The following is a 13496-nucleotide window of genomic DNA, read 5'->3' as shown; positions in this document are numbered from 1 at the left end:
AAAAGAGTTTTGAAATGAAGTTGCTCTATAATTACATTGAACTTGAGGGGCATTTTGCAAGCCCCTTCTTTCCCCTTAACTGGTTGTAGCCTCAGGAGCTTGTTCTCTCTCATTCCCTTTCACCGCCATGTCAAAGCTCAAGAATTCCACAACCAGAATCCAGTCCGGCTCAAGGGTGGTACCCAAGTGGGCAAACCTCCACTTGGTCTATGACTACATGCCCAATGGTAACCATTTTTGTAATAAAATAACAAAAGAAGAAGGCTGATAACCTATAGATAATCTACCAGTAACTTACTAGCAATAACTTATTGGACGATCCAGATATCTCCTTGTTTTTTAAAAAATAAAAAATAAGCACCATACCAGTCTCAATTCTGAAAAAAAAGTGAACTTTTGTTATGTGAGTATCTTAACTATTGCCGCAAGGCTCCGGTGAGATGCTGACATGGTTGGAGTTGGTCGTCGATCGGATTTGTGACATCAGAGTCTTATGGCAACAGACTAATACTAGAAGAAGGGTCCAAGCTCCTTTGAGAGAAGGAAAAGCATGGTGCGGACGAGAGCATAAAACTCTGCAGTCTCCCATCAACAATCGATCCATCGCAGCTGAAGTAGTGCCGCCCATGGATTCATTGTAGTGCAACCTCTGACCACAATAAATCCATCACCGTTCGAAGCCCTAGCCCATCAGATCTAGCACTGACGATGCTATACAGTGTTTCAACAAGTGATGAAGCAGCAACAGCAACATGAGGAACCAAATCCTCTAACAATTCTCTCTCATCTTAGTCAGTGATCTTGTTGCTAGAGTCCGAGATCCATGCTCCAGTGGCACTCTCACCACTCCACCATTGTTCCAGTTCATTTGCCTTCAGGTCGAATCCTGAGGGAAGGAGCATAATAGAAAAGCTCTTTCTCCATGATGATTCGGTTCTAGTCTACTCTCCTAAGCCCAAGAGGTCCCGATGGGAGGAGAGCTTAAGAAGAGAGTCCAGAACATTGAGCATCTTCTCGGCAAAGTCCAAATTGGGCCTCACAGGAGCTGTGACGGCTTCGACTTCAACTCTAGACCACCATTCACCTAGGCCATCCTGGAGGAATCGATCCGAGTCAGTTTAAAGTATCTCAACTAGAGCTGTATGTGAAGGGAAGCGTGGATTTTGTACATATTTTTAAAATTTTACAGCAGAACATATATAGATTAAATAATTTAATCTACAATGCATGCATAGATCAAATCTAAAACTATCATACAGGATTATGATATGAACTAATATGCATATATGTAAATCTAAAATCTAATATTCAGCAAGTATAAATCATATCTATATATAATTAGATCATATTTAAATATGAATTGAGTTCAAAATCTATATCTAATACGGATAGCAGATTACCGCATCCCAAATTATATAGTTGGTTCTTCATGATGCTCAGTAGTTGCATACATGTCCGGCTTCTACAGATATCCATACAAACCTTTATGCTGATCGATCTTCTTGGAGTGCTAGCTCATGAAGATACCATGCTGATGGCTGATCTAAGAGGAACATAAAAAAAATAAAATAACAAGATCCTCTCTTTTCTTTCTGAATCATGCATCAAATCTCTATGATAGAAATCAAGAGAAAACCCTTTCTTCTCAATTCTTCATGCACAAGAGAGAACCTTTCTCTCTTTCTTTCATACCTTTAAGAAGAATTTTTCTTCTCTATTTTTCATGATAAAATTATATCTAATATGATTTTTTATGCAAAAATAACATGGATTCATGCTCTAAAAAAATCAAAAGAAAGATCCAAGAGAAGAACCATTCTTCTCTCTTCTTCTCCTTTTTCTCCTTGATCTAGAGCCCAAGAAGCCCCAAACATCCAACCAAATTTTTTGGTATCTCTTCTCTAAATTCTCATGTTAAAAATCAATCCAATCTAATTTTTATATTAAAAAAAAAAAAAAAAATCTGAGAAAAGAACTCTTTTTCTTCAAGCTGCGCACAAGAAAAAAGATATTTCTTCTTCCTTCTCTTCCTCTCGTTGGGAAAAATTTTTTCTCCTATTTCTACTATAAAACAGCAGAGGAGCCTCTCTTTGACGCTAAGAACCAGCAAGCAAGTCTCCCAAAATTCCTTCAAGAAGGGAGGAGAAGAAGGGCTTGACGTGTGGAGCTTTTGGGGCATCCAACTCTTGGACACCCCCTCTTTTCTTTTGGTAACATGAAGAGGGGGACGCCCTCTTATTTCACGCAAAAGAGGAGAGGGCATGGCATATATTGGATGGGGCATGAGATTTTACACTGAGAAGAGTGGGGCGTGGGATCTCTTAAATAGATGGTTTTGGGTTGGTTCAATCTTATTCCAAATAGGATTCATGAATCTTGTTCCAACTCTAACTAATTCTTAGACCCAATCCTAATCAATTTAGAAATTAGTTATAACAAACTAACTAATTAGTCCTACCCAATTATGAAATAAATTAGGCCCCAATCCAATTAGAGAATTAGTTAGATTAAGATCTCATCAATTAGGGATAATTCTTCTATCTTAATAGATATCAAGGAAGATTTTGATAATAGGACTTGACTATCAAACCTATTATCTAATAAAGTTTGATCAAATCAAACCTAAATCAAATTAAATTGAATCTATTCAACTCAAAATTTGATTTGCATCCCTAAGATCAATTGGAACGAGCCCTGTTATCCAATAGGACTCATCCAATCAATCCAAAGCAAATCTAACTGAATCTAATTCAATTAGATTTGATCTAATCCCATTGCTCGATCAAATTAAGTCAATAACAATCATATTATTAATTAATTATTTTTTTAATTTAGCAATCATTAGTAAATAATTTATTGTAGCCTTTGCATAGATTAATTATCCATCATATTGATAATTAAATCCTTCAACGATTCATAATCATCGATCAGCCATTTGATCAGACAGGTACTTCTATATGTATGATCCCATATATTTGAACTTAAGTCAGTAGCACAAAATAATTCTTGTACCAATCGATATAACCATCTAGCAATGGATCCAACTCTGGGTAGGCCGAATGTATGCCAGTAACACTCTAGAACCTACGTGGATATAGTTACTATATAATTCATCCCTTTGACCTCGATGCTCCAGGATGACTTAGGATTAAATTGTCAATCCTGGATAAGTAATCCACATTATGTCGCAACGTCAAAAATCCTGTGACTCTTTACTAGAACTACTTTGATCAAAATTTTGCTAAATTGAAATACAGTGGTGCATCATCTCCAATTTTATTTGAAGCGGATAAATTTCATCTTGACTCGTACTTAGACTTCACAAGTACTTGACTGTACTCAGAAACCTTCTGTCACCGAATTAAAAATTTGGATAGTCTGCACCAAAGCACAATGAGTTGCTTGCAAGTCACCGAGGCAGCCTCCGGTCAGATGGATACTTATACCCATATCCCATCAGAGCAACCCTTGACAGCAGAGTGCTCCAGACGTGGTCACGCTTAGTAAAATGTACTCTTACATTTCATCCGTATGCCATATCCCATGTCTCCACATGCTTGGTTAAGAGGACAACCAAGCTCAACGATTTGACCACATCGACTCTGAGTCTGTTGGTTTGTGTCAGAGTCAGTTCCTCTACCTATCAAGCTTTACCAAGTTTACTCTTAACGGCATCAGTTCCTTCACCAAGAATTTTTTTTCAAAAAGAATACCTTAAAATTCACGAACATCTTATGTCCATTAGGAAGGTAGAAGAAATATCTCTAATATAATATTTATCAGATCAAGATCCAAGCTAGTCGATTTGTGAACATTTCACATAAGTCTACATCCCAAATCCTAAGGTAAGAAAATATTGAATTACCCAAGTCCATATCTCATATGGAGTTTTGGTGACCAATTTGCTCAGAACATTCTTAAGCACATATCAAGTAGTCTCTAATGCATAAGCTCAGACAGACCAGCAAACTCATAGTGGATCGAACCATGTCTCACAAAGTTCGATTTCTCCTTTCAATATTCTTTTAAATAGTAGTATCCGAGGAGAGGTCCATTGAGAGAGAATCTAATTCTCTTAAAGACGTATCAAAAAATTTACTGTAAAGATATTTACTTCATCAGTCTGACCGATGAATTCTAATACTCTTTGCAGTTTATTTTTCTATCTCATTACAAATCGTTTGAACATTTCAATCGATTCTGACTTGTGTTTCATAAGCAAGATGCACCCATATCAAGATAGGTCGTCAGATATTTTAATGAAGTAGTAAAGCCCTCTTCTAGCACTTATGTTCATGAGTGCAAATACATCAATATGTATCAAACTCAGAACATCACTAGCTCATTCATCTTTTTCAATAAAAGGTGACTAAGTCAACTATGCCAAAAGTAGGCTTCAGTAACATTATCTAATCTATGGTGCTAGTTAGACTTGTACTTTACACTAACAGATTATGGTATAAGATTTATGTCCATTTCAATTATCCACTCATTATTGCAATATCATTCACAATGATATGCTAATAATCATTCTTATTGACACCATCAATGAGATTGGACAATAGTGACAATCACTTAAAATGATATCTTTAGGATTAAAACAAGTTCAACGATTCTTAATGTTAGGATGGAACAAACTTCCATCTCTTACATTCAGAGTCTCTCACCATTCTTAAATCTTCTACTATCCTGAAGTCTTTTGCAACTATTTAAAATATGACTTGTACTATCGATATTCTATACCCGGTATAGTATTACCATAAAAAATTTAAAGTTATCATATAATATCTTGACTAGCAACCATTTGCTGATTTCTCTTTAAGCCTGTTTGGATTATCCTTAGATTTTTGATCAATTAGCTCAAAAACTATATTAACTTCTGATACTAGCTATCAAAGTTAGGTCTGATAACGTTGTCACTATCTAACAGTGAATAGAGCAAAATATTTTAGCCATTTCTGAAAAGAAAATAATTAACCTATAAGTATATGAACTATTTTAAGTCTAAAATTGACTTTAGTTTAAAGATTCTCTCACTATTTATACGAATTGGTAGCCTCTACTTCCAATTCAAAAAATTATTTTAATTCTTTAGTGGATATAGAATCCACAAATATATTGGGTCGATGTGGCTCGACCAATCCTAGTCATCCATGGATAGTTCTCAACCAATTATTTCTCCAAATAATTTTTAGTAATCAGATTTGCCTAGATATCTCTTCAACAGGCATGTGACTTCTCCATTGAAAAACTGATTAGTCCAATCATTAACATGACTACATCAAGTGCATCCAGTAAATGAATACCCAAACCCAAGTATGGCTCGTCCAATCTGACCATTCATCTGAAGATACAACAAGATGTCATATAATGAATGATAATTCTAATACCCAATGACACCAGTGTGCGTGCCTCCAATACCTATTTAGAATATTAGACGCATTATCATGCACCTTAATGAAGGCTATGATGCAGTTATCCCTATAACTAGCTCATTTTATGGACTAATAATTTAAAAAATTGATTTAATATATTTAAAAGACATCAGTCAATTGCAAGTCATAAATCCTCCCACTGACTTCTCCAAGTCATGAAAAGGGTGGTCCAATCGCAATCATAAATCTTCAACTGACTTTATCAAGTCATGAAAGAACTAGAACAAATCAGTCCAGGACACCTAAATCATCAACTGATTAACTTTAATGATATGGTCAACTCAAATCATTCAATAATCTAATTAGTTAATGACTTGGGCTCAACTATCGAGTCTCAATAAGGTCCATTTGGTTTAATCAAAGATATGAACTCGATCCAACTAATTATTTGTTTGATCTAGAGTATCTTGACCTAATCTAAATCAACTATTAATTAGATTGATCCACACTCTTTTAGTCATTAAGTCTTTGATCTTACCTTAGGTCTAACCAATTAAAGGATCTGATTTGAGCTAAACCATGCCCCATATTTTATACAATATCATTAGATCTTAATCATAATCTAATCTAAAATATATTCTTAATCTTAATTAAGTATAAATTAACATGATAAGGTTATTAATTAACTATTTTAATTTTTAAAATAATTTTAATCATTTATACAAATTTTTATTCTGAAAACTAGGTCAGCTCACTCTGAACTGAGTTGGCTCACTTCAGTGGATCGACTAAGTCAATACTTGATCGACTAACTGATTATAATAGTAACCATTACTATTTGGTCTAAGACAACTGATCGGGTCCATCAACATTGAGTCGATTAAATCAGGGAGACTGGGTGACTCAGTTCAAAACTGAGTCAGCTCAGTTGGCATGCCAACAGTATCATATAGTTTTAGATTAAAAATTCTTTGCATAAACTGAAATAAAATATCATAATAAATTTTAGATCATATCTAAATATTTTATGATTTAAATTTATTTTTATGATAAAATAATTTAATCATACAGATTAGATGTTCTACTTTTCATACACTCAAACTTGTATTAATACAACAAATCCTAAGATTTCAACATCTAAGATTTGCAGAAAAGTAAGTTCTTCTTTTACTTTCTTTTTCATGGATTAAATCACATGGCACCCTACACCTATAAGAGCACCCTATCGAATAGGAAGAGAGGGCCTTTAAATTTTTTTTACTCCTATGATCGAATGGCTTGATTATCAATCCAATCCAAGTATTGCTAATCGGATATCTAATTACTATATATTATGTATGCAAAATTTAGATCTAATCTAAATTATATTAGATCTGATTTTTATATTAAATCATATCTAAATTAGATCATAACACATCCGTATATACTAAATCTAGATTCAACTCTACATAATATATATTCATGCATAACGAACCTTCGCTCTGATACCAGTTGAAGGAAGCTGGTGGATTTGTGCATGCATTTTAAAATTTTAAGTAAAATATATATAAATAAATATAATCTATAATACATACATAATCAAATCTAAAACTACCATACAGATCTATGATATGAATAATATGCATGTATGTAAATCGAAATCTAAAATTCAGAAGTATAGATCATATCTATATGTAATTAAACTATATCTAAATTATATTTAGATCATATCTAAATATGAATTGAGTTTAAAATATTATACCTAATGTGGATAGCAATCACACATTCAAAATTATGATAGTTGGTTCTTCATGATGCTAACAGCCACATACGTATTCAATCTCTACAATATCCATATGAAGCCCTGTGCTGATCATCTCTTGGGAGTACTACTTGCGAAGACACCATGCTGATGACTGATCTAAGAAGAACATGAAGAAGATGAAGAATAAGGAGACCTCTCTTTTCTTCTTAGATCTACGCATCAAATCTCTACAATAGAGATCAAGAGAAGAACCATTTCTTATCATTCTCCACCGCATAAGAGAGAATATTTCTCTCTTTCTTTCACACCTTTAAGAAGAATTTTTTTCTTTAATTTTTATGATAAAAATCTATCTAATCTGATTTCTCATACAGAAAATAATATAATTTTATGCTCTAAAAAAATCAAAAGAAAGACCAAGAGAAAACCGTTCTTTCTTCTTCTCCATTTTTCTCCTTGATCTAGAGCCGAAGGAAGCCCCAAACATCCAACCAATTTTTTTAATATTTTTTCTCTAAATTATATATTAAAAATTAAATTAATCTAATTTTTATATTAGAAAAAAATTTAAAAAAATCTGAGAGGAGAACTCCTTCTCCAAGGCTGCGCATAAGAAAAGAAGACCTTTCTTCTTCCTTCTCTTCCTCTCGTTGAGAAGAACTTTTCTTCTCTAATTTTTTACTATAAAATTAATAGAGGAGCCTCTCTTTGATGCCTAAGAACCAGCAAACAAGTCTCCCAAAATTTTTTCAAGAAGGGAGGAGAAGAGGGGCTTGGCATGTAGAGCTTTTGGGGTGTCCAACTCTTAGACGCCTCCTCTTTTCTTTTGGTGATATGAAGAGGGGGATGCCCTCTTATTTCACATAAGAGAGGAGAGGGGTGCGGCATAAATTGGATGGGGCATGAGATTTCACGTTGGGAAGAGGTGGTGTGTGGGATCTCTTAAATAGATGGGTTTTGGGTTGGTTCAGTCCTATTCCAAATAGGATTCATGAATCTTATTCCAACTCTAACTAATTCTTGAATCCAATCCTAACCAATTTAAAAATTAGTTATAACAAACTAACTAATTAGGTCCTAGCCTAATTATGAAATCAATTAGGCCCCAATCCAATTAGAGAATTAGTTAGATTAAGATCCTATCAATCCAGAGATTAATTCTTCTCATCTTAATGGATATCAGGGAAGCTTTTGATAATAGGGCTTGACTATCAAACCTATTATCCAATAGGGTTTGATCTAATCAAACTTAAATCAAATTAAATTGAATCCTATTCAACTTAAAATTTAATTTACATCCTAAGATCAGTTAGAACAAATCCTATTATCCAATAAGGCTACATCCAATCAATCCAAAACAAACCTAACTGAATCTAATTCAATTAGACTTGATTTAATCTCCATTGCTCAATCAAATTGAGCCAATAACAATCATATTGTTAATTAATTATTCTTCTAATTTATCAACCATTGATAAATAATTTATTGCAACCTTTGCACAGGATTAATTATCAATCATATTGATAATTAAACCCTTCAACGATTCATAATCATCGATCAGCCATTTGTTCAGATAGTACTTCTATGTGTGTGACCCCATCAGTTTGAATTTAAGTTGGTAGCATAAGAATAATTTCTGTACCAATCGATGTAACCATCTAACAATGAGACCTGATATCTAAATAGGCCGAATATATGTCCAGCAACACTTAGAACCTACATGGATATAATTACTCTATAATCATCCCTTTGACACTCGATGCTCAAGGATGACTTAGAATTAAACTGTCAATCCTGAATAAGTGGTCCATATTGTATCTCAATCTCAAAATTCAGTACTCCTCATTATGACTACTTTGGTCAAAGTTTTGCTGAATTAAAATATAGTAATGCATCATCTTCAATTTTACTTGGATGGTCAATCCATCTTGACTTGCACTTAGACTTCAAAGTACTTGACTATATCCAAAATCTTCCATCATCGAATTAGAAATTTGGATAGTCCGGTACCAAAGTATAGTGAGTTGCTTGCAAAGTCATCGAGCAGTCTCAAGTTAGAGGGATTAGACCCTCTTGATCATCTGCAAGGTTATAGACCATTATGATGCTTCAAGATACTTCAAACGCCCTCCTTGTCTTACCTTTCCACCATCTTTAGAAAATCAGTGCGGACATGGTACTCTGGATCCATTCATTCCCTTCATTCATTCGAGAGCTTGGCAAATTGTTTCATTACCTACTTTAGCAATTGTCAAACCCAATCAAAGAACTCAAATGCCTCTTCTCTCTCTAACAAGAAGAGGATGATCACATGCAACTACTCACGTGCTTCATGCTGCCATACTCGAGATATAGATCTCGACCAATCGTGTGATATCAGTGCTTAACCGAGGCTTATGGAATAAACACTCGCCTTTTCTCTCGATAAGTTTTTGAGGGATTTATACTTACCTACTGGTCTAAGCTCAAAGTAGGCCCAAGTAGAGAAGCTTGGGAGCTTCCTAGATAGGTGGAAGGAATAACAATCTCCGACAAGAAGGAGTTGGGAAAGATCCTTAGATTGGCTCAGATCGAGGGGAAATCATTCTGATTGTGAAAAGCTATCACTGATGAGTGCTTCCTAATGATTCAATAGCTACACTCTTCTATTCGTCTCCTGATCTCAGATTCTGATAGAGATCGAAGGTCAGGATATCTATGACAACTTGGGCCGATGAAGTCTCCTTCAGACAAGAGGAGTAGGAGGAAGTCATTTCCATCACGATCAAGCCACGATACCAAGGAGTGCCACCAGCTCAAAGACGAGATCGAAGCCTTGATCCGTAAAAGCTACCTCATCAAATTGTGTGGGAGTTGCATAATCGAGCCCTCGATAAGAAGAACAACAACAACCGACCAATGGTCAATATCATCGATGCCATCTCCACCCACACTGGAGGCATGGGAGGTAGGAGATAAATTAGGGAGATAAAGGGAACGGCACCCCGAAGGGCATCACTCTTCTTCCTAACCTTTAAGGGAAGTCGCTGGCGCCACCGTCACACTACTGACGAAGCCAACCCTGATGTAAATATACTCTCATTTATAACAAAATATATTTGACATTTTATTTTACAATATTATTTGAAGGATGAAATTACCAGCCGATCTAGAAAGGAGAGCTAAAGCAGAAGCCATGTCGAACATGCATGGCCCCAGCAATAGTAAGCAGTCTTAGAAGACTGACGTGGCGCATGGTGAACTAATCAAATGATCGAATCCTCCACTGGTCTCCATGTGTAGATGAAGCCCCAAGCCTCTCAAGGCTCGGCATCCAGAAAAGAGTGAAAAGCACCCTAAGGCTTCTTCTGATGCGAACAACTACCGTCGAGTAACCGAGACGATCCACTATAGCCATTAATATTCTAACTATAGTCACAGATGGCCTATTGTAGATAAGACGATCCACTATAAGCCATCAAGGCTCACTATAGCTATAGCTACATAGCCCCACTGTAGTCGAGATGACCTACTATAGCTATCGATGTGACTCACTGTAGTCATGAATAATCCACTATAGCCACATGACCCTTTGTAGCCAAGATAGCCCACTGTGGCCATCAATGTGGTCCACTATAGCTACAGATGGCCTATTACAGTCAAGACAATTCACTTAACCATCAACATGCACACTGTAGTTGCAGATGGCCCACTATAGCCATGGATAGCCCACTGTAGCCACATAATCTATTGTAGCCAAGATGACCCATTATAGCCATCAATATGATCCACTGTAGTGCGGGTGGCCCATTAGTATCGAGACAATCCACTATAGCCATCAACATAATCTACTATAGCCACGGATGGTCCACTATATTTATACGATCCACTGTAACAAGAGCCTACTGTAACTATCAATATGGTCCATTGTAGCCACGGATGGCCTACTATAATCATATAACCCACTATAGCCATAGATGGCCTATTGTAGCCAATTAGGATCAGTCCTCTAAAAATCTTACATTGCCAGCAGAGGTCGGTGAGGACTACAGGAGAAGAGTCAACTCATCCCAAAGAAATAAGAAGAAATACTAGATAATGCACTAAAAAGAGCATCAGTGAAGAAGTATTTTATTCAAAAGGTTCATCCTAGAGAAACTCGTTACATTTCAATTAAGCAAAGCTCATTATAACAAATAAAAAAGAAGATCAAAAGAGACGACTGACGTCCTTGGAGCATGAGCCAGGCCTTAGGACAATGTGATCCCTATGGAGAGCATGAGACTCCCCGCTTGGTGATGCTCACTGGCCCCTCAAAAGAACATTAGCGACGGCATGGATGCTTCCTTTCAGAATTCCACTTGTCTTCACGATGCATCTCTAAGGAAGGCCAGAAAGCACTCCTGGGAAAAGAAGAAACAAACCTCTAGAAAGGTCCAAGACTTGACTGTGAATGACAAGACATCAAAAAGCCCAAATGGCCGCCTCCACAATTCCTCAACTAGAACAGCAGGATTTTCCATATCTCCCATGCCAAAGTGGGATGCTGGTTGAAGCATTCCCTCATAGCACCTAGCCACTGATCAAAGGGAGGAGAGGTCTCTCAAGCTAAAGAAAAGCGCCAACAACCTTCCAGCACTGGACAAGATAACTCTACCACAATATTAAAGAAGACAACCAAGGCGATACCAACCCTAAGCAGCCGAGGTCCTATTTATAGAATGGGTAGGCCTAGACGAATTTAAACACCCCTCTGGCTATGTGATAGATGTCGCTATCTTAAAGGTCTCAGAAACTATACTTTCTGAAAAGCATGTATCGGCATTAAATGTGAGCCCCCACCAAATCCCTAGATCGTATAGCTTCCAGCCATATAATATCAAGGCAAATCATCTTTTCTGATTCATGAATGCAACATAGCACTAATCAGCATTTGGTGCTTGGCATGGGCGTGAACCTGAGACTTTCAAAAGTCCATTCATCACATGCAGATAAAGCAGAAGCTTCGAATAATGTTGAGGAAGATTTTAGCTCGAGCATGGAATCAATCTAGTTAACTTATTTGAGCCATTCGAGCTCTTGACCGAGGCAAAGAGCTAAACACACCAACATCATAGCGAAGCAAAAGCTTCGAATGAAAGATAAACATAATGAAATATATTTTTCATTCATCAAAAATTTTATTACAGAACTTCACCGTGATAAAGGTACCAAAGACAAATACAAAAAGATGAAGATCTAGTTTTATCCAAAGAAAATGCTCTAACCTCTTCATCACTATACTGGAGCGAAGGTGCCTTAGGTCTAACTTCAAGATCATCTTCTTCACATACATCTTGCAGTCCTCGAAGCCTTGGATGAACCCAACTGAAGATGCCTCAACGAGTTCATCTTCAAAGTCCACCATGCAAGAATTTGTACTCCTCAATACATTGGAGCCTAGCCTCGGCGGGAACGTTCGTCGCACATTAGTAAATCCCTGGCTGCCCCTGGGCAGATGGAACCTTAGGGCAGATGGGAACCTCGGGGCGGACAGGAACCTCGCCAACCCTCCTAAGGAGATGGGCCTAGCTCGATGAAGGGGAAGCTTGGAGTGGCTCGGATGCAGTAATATGTGGCCTCATAGATCGACCAACCTACTCCTCGAGGACTGTTATGAGTTAAAAATCAAAAATTCAAGCTGGGCACTCCTTGCCCTTTTGAATGAGGACTCTCCATGGAAGGAGCTTATCTTCTTTTCACGGTTGACTTAACGACTGATGGTGACGACTTCATGATGACCAGATGAAAAAAAGAGAACCTTTCTCTGACAGCTACATTGATAAGAAAGCAATTGACAGTTAGAGGATAGGAAACCCATCGAACAGGTAGACCATTTACATAAGCCACTGATAGTGCAGATCCAGTCATCGAATCTCCATATTATATCACTGGCTAGTTCTGAAGTGGTGGCCTATGCAGCCCTTCATCACATCCTGATCTGATTGAACCACGTAGAACAACTGAATCGTGCTTCCGAACTTACTACGACTTGCCATGTGAGGAGTCCATGAGTCTAGGAGCATTCTCTAGATTTCTCCTCTTAAGAGTGCTGTTCCACAACTCCGCAAGCTCCATCCCTAAAAAAGGCAGTGTGAACTATGAAACAATGCATTCTTAAATCCTCAAGAATCTTTTCCAAAGGCAGTAACATAGATGTGACCAAGAAAAAATTGGATCGACGGGCCAGCTATCAAGGCAATTACTCCCTTCGCTCGAAACCCAACAGCTGCTTTGAACTCGAGAGTGGAGGGCATTTATTATAGGAGAGATCCACCGACGAGATCAATCCTCCATAGGAGTGCGCACTTAGACACCACCTTCTCAGCCAGCTGTGCAAGTGAAGCCTATACTTGACA

The sequence above is a fragment of the Elaeis guineensis genome, chromosome 11 (assembly GCF_000442705.2).
Source record: "Elaeis guineensis isolate ETL-2024a chromosome 11, EG11, whole genome shotgun sequence".
Lineage (NCBI taxonomy): Eukaryota > Viridiplantae > Streptophyta > Magnoliopsida > Arecales > Arecaceae > Elaeis > Elaeis guineensis.
The sequence above is the reverse complement of the archived record's forward strand: the minus strand, read 5'-3'. Positions refer to the sequence as shown.